Source organism: Lepidochelys kempii, chromosome 28 (assembly GCF_965140285.1).
Source record: "Lepidochelys kempii isolate rLepKem1 chromosome 28, rLepKem1.hap1, whole genome shotgun sequence".
NCBI lineage: Eukaryota > Metazoa > Chordata > Testudines > Cheloniidae > Lepidochelys > Lepidochelys kempii.
In genome coordinates, this window is record NC_136407.1 from 4,284,998 (window position 1) to 4,289,387 (window position 4,390).

Sequence of the window (4,390 nt, forward strand, 5' to 3'; positions counted from 1 at the left end):
AGCCACCTGTGTCAGTGGCAACTGAGGCAAAAAGGGTGTGTGTGTGGCAGTCACATAGTGCGGCACCTCCAACCCCTGCTGTCCGTTTCCCTGGACCACTTCCCCACAGCCCTAGTACCTTTCTCTGCCTTTGTATCAGGGCCTCGGTCTGGCAGTAATCAGCCAGGCACTCAATCATAGTCCCCCTTTATATATAGGCTGCTCCAGCAAGCCTTCTCCTGATTGGCTCTCCCAATAAGCCCTTTCCTGATTGGCTGGGTTCTGTGCAGCCTCTGCAAGGCTGCCTTAACCTTTCTCCTGCTTGGGTGGGGCAGTCGCCCCACCACACTTGGAAAGTTGCAAATGAGAAGTCTGGAGCTGATGGAAAGGTTACCATGACTCAGAACTGAGCCAAGGTTGCTGCGACTGAAACACAGATCACTAACCACTATATGATCACAGTGGCTGGTGGGAGAAGCACCTCTGTCAACTGAGCTGTGGCTTTCTGTGCATAGAGAGCCAGACACCTCAAGGTCTGCAAGTCTTGAGGGAAATGGGGAACATCTGTACTTTGGAATTTGCAGGTGTTGTCCTGGACCATCAAATGGAACAGTTGCAAACAGGCCATTAAGGAAGGCACCATGGCTTAGCTGGCTAAAGCACCTGTCTAGTAAACAGGAGATCCTGGGTTCAACTCCCAGTGGTGCCTTGTTGTATGGCTTCTGGTCTCATCCGCTCATATTTTCCTATGTTCTTTCTAGGAAACAGAAGAGACCTCCCTTGGTAATCCAAGTAATTGCTTGCTAAGGAGAAGGCTGCTTTGGAGAGAAATATTGAAAAGAATCAGATCACAAGCCTGGAGTTGATGAAAAGGTGACTGGCGTTGGCATGGCGGTTGCTTTGATTGCAATTGCTGCAACACGAGAGCCTGTGCCACATGTCCTTGTGATTCGCTGGGGATGTCTACACACAGATGTCCTGTCACCTTCGTTTTGATTGTCATTGATGAAAAATGGAGTAGTTAGGAGAAAAGTCCCGGACAGCGGCACCGTGGCTCAGCTGGCCAGGGCACCTGCCAGGTAAAGCGGAGGTTAGGGATGCAGCACCCAGTGGTGCCTTGCCAAATGTGTCTGCTCTTCCCACCTTTTGCTCAGTCTTTTGAGGAAACAGAGATGAGTGCCTTTGCCTAGCAATGCAAATGCTTGCAAGAGAAACCAGTCGTTTTTTTCTGACAAATATCAGAAGGAGGCACCTAAGAAATGTGGAAACAAGGAAAAGGTCACCGTAACTCAACCTGCATCCATGGCTCTTGAGGCCACAATGCAGAGTACGAAGCACTGTACGACAACAGCTGCTGACAGAAGGGTCTTTTCCAAAGGCATTTACAATTAGCAGGGTCCTCTCTGTGCGCAGAATTCCTGATAGTTTGATGTCTGCAAGCACTGGAGATCACTATTTTGGCATCTCTCTTTCTCTGTCCCAGTGAACATCCGCCATGGTTGTTGAAAGTCTGTGATGGGATCTCCGGGATGCAACCTGAACAGTGGGATCCCAGAGCCCTGTGTCCCACTGCCTGGACTCCCTTTCACACTGGATGGATGCAAGTTGTTGATCTGGTGGCCAGAATTATTTATAGTCGGGATTTCCCCCCAACAATATCCCACAGGGGTTCAGGGTCATCTCCAGCACAGGGAACACAGGAAGGCTTAATGCTCGAGCTGCAGCACATGCTGGGCAGCCTTAAGGCTTGGCTCCCGAAGGCAGGAGAGAAGAAGAAGACTTGGCCGCCAGAGGGGCAGGCTGGGGCTTCCTGGATGCCATTCACTCACAGCCAGCCCCCTGCCCCCATTCCAAAGCCATCAATGGTGCCCCCAAGTTGGCCAGAAAGGAGAAGCAGTTGTCACTGGAACAAGTCCACCCACAGCTTGCAGGCAACTCCCAAGACTGCCACTGCACACAGAGTGATCAGACAGCAAATGTGAAAAATCAGGACAGGTGGTGGGGGGTAATAGGAGGCTATATAAGAACAAGACCCTAAAATCGGGACTGTCCCTATAAAATTGACACATCTGGTCACCCTAACTGCACACCATCTTGGCCAGAAAGGAACCCACTTGGACTCACCATTGCTTCTTTTCCTTCCATCCACAACTCCACTTCTTCTCCTGGGCTGCAAGTAGCCATCGCTGGACTGCCAAGAGGCAGGCCCAGGATTCTACCTCTCGGCAGCCAACCGCCTCAGAAGGGCAGGCGGGGGCTTCCTGGATCCCAGTTGCTCACAGCCAGCCCAACCCCCTTCTCCAAAGCCATCAATCACTCCCCCGGGTCGGCCACAAAGGAGGAGTGGTTCTTGCTGCCCCACGGGTGGCAGGGAGCCTCTCAAGCACATCACCACACCCCCATCTTGGCCAGAAAAGAGCACCGGCGTGCACACTCGGACTCAGCTTGGCTTGTCTTCCTTATACCCAGAACCGTCCTTCTTCTCCTGGGCTGCAAGTAGCCATCCCTGGGAAACCAGGAGGCAGGCACAGGATTCTACCTCCCAGCAGCCAACCGCACCACCCCTGGCTTTGGCAGAACGAACGGTGACGCTCTGCTAACCCCACTGAGGCACTTAGCTTCTGCCCTGCCTTCCTCAGCATGACTTTCCTCTTGCCCCATTCGTGCCTCACTTCCTCCTGTGGCAAGTCACACAAAGGAGGGCAGCCGGAAGAGCCAAACTTCATAGGCCAAACTCCAAGGGCAGAGGAGGCCAAGCCACAAGGCTCCAAAAGGTGACTGGCCCAGATCCTCTAGCTTTCCCCGGCTGATGCGGGGGTGCTTTCTCCGTGCATTTCACCACCCTCTGTCCTGAGGGGTTTGGGGTTATCGCAGGGACAGGCCAGTGGCAGAAGGAGGAGCACCTTCCTGGACAGCAAGGGAAGCTGGGAAAATAAAGCCAGTGTTTCTGAACCAGAGCCCTTTTACATGTTAGGCAAATGTGATAACCACTACAGTATAGAAACTCCCGTATAATGCTCTGCCCTGCTCCTCAAATTCCATCCACTTGGGTGGCACTAGCTTTGACATACCGACGGGCAAACCTGGAGAAAGCGGCATCAGCCCTTCGATGGGTCAGCTGGAAGAGAAGAGGACAGTAGCCAGCACTCAGGAAGTCATCTTTTATGTCGCCCTTTTGACTCCAGCTTGAAAGGGAGCTTCTTTTTCTTCCCCTTGCCGAGAAACAGCAAGAGAAGAAAGAAAGCTCAGGTGGGCCAACTGGGTGCAGAAGCCCACCCTGTCTTTTCCTGCGGTGAAGCCCAAAATTAGGGACTTGTGTCGGGTAAAGGTGCCGCTGCGCTTCCAGAAAACAGCCCACCCCTGCACAAAAAGGGATGAAAGAGCATGCCGAAGGCTGGGATCAAACCAGGGACCTCTAGATCTTCACTCTAACACTCTCCCAACTGAGCCACTTCAGCAACTGTGGGGGTTGCTTTTGGCCTGCTGCTTCTCACCTTGAAGCTTATTCTCAATAAAACATAGCTCCGATGGATGATGGCCAATGTAAGACTGACATCTTTTGCTATTTTATCACTTGAAAATGTCAGTGGCCATCTTTGTATCTCTCTGTGCTACGCTTCAGTTCATGAGGAGAAAGGCGAGATAAGCGACCTTTGAACTAAAGGACTCGGGTGAACAGTCTAATGCTGTCTCTTACTGTAACTCTAGTTAATATTGGTCCACCCTGTGTTGGTGGCCGTTCAATTTCTAGATGTTTGCACATTTCAGTTACTGTTAAAATTAAAAAGTTTCTATATGCTTAAAAGAAATGATTTTTTTTATTTGCTTCTATATGGGATGAATAAATACAGATTTACAGATCCTAGCATGCAAATTTATCGTCTTATATGATACAGAAAATCATGCATCCAAATTGTGCATCAAAATCATGAAATGAGCTACAAATGCAATAAAAAATAAGGTATTCAATGGTTTAATATATGGAGCTGGGGGGGGGGCGGGTGGACATAGGTGGGCACCGAAGATGCTTCTCGCCTGGGGTGCCATTTGGTCTAAGGGAGGCCCTGTCAGGGAAAGCAGGAGTTAGTTTCCCATGCCTATTTTCAGGCTGTAATCTGTGGGCACCCTGCTCTGTGGGAGGGATCCCAGGAGCCCAGATTCAGGGCTGGAACAGGCCCCTGATTTAGGGGTGGCTGCATGGTTTACAGCGCTCTGATGTCTCAGACAATCTGCAAAAAGAAAAGGAGGACTTGTGGCACCTTAGAGACTAACAAATTTATTTGAGCATGAATGCATCCGATGAGCTCACAAAAGCTTATGCTCAAATAAATTTGTAGTCTCTAAGGTGCCACAAGTCCTCCTTTTCTTTTTGCGGACACAGACAATCTGTCTCTCCCAAAGCCTCAGATCT

The 4,390-nt window shown here is 50.6% G+C and overlaps 2 non-coding genes across 2 annotated transcripts; one reads left to right on the forward strand and one right to left on the reverse strand.

Annotated features, from left to right (window-relative positions):
* The first annotated feature begins 614 nt into the window (after positions 1-614).
* TRNAT-AGU (transfer RNA threonine (anticodon AGU)) lies at positions 615-688 on the forward strand. Its single transcript has one exon. It is a non-coding gene; the product is annotated as a tRNA-Thr (tRNA).
* Positions 689-3,364: 2,676 nt separating this feature from the next.
* Positions 3,365-3,437, reverse strand: TRNAF-GAA (transfer RNA phenylalanine (anticodon GAA)). The gene has a single exon. It is a non-coding gene; the product is annotated as a tRNA-Phe (tRNA).
* Between the last annotated feature and the right edge of the window lie 953 nt (positions 3,438-4,390).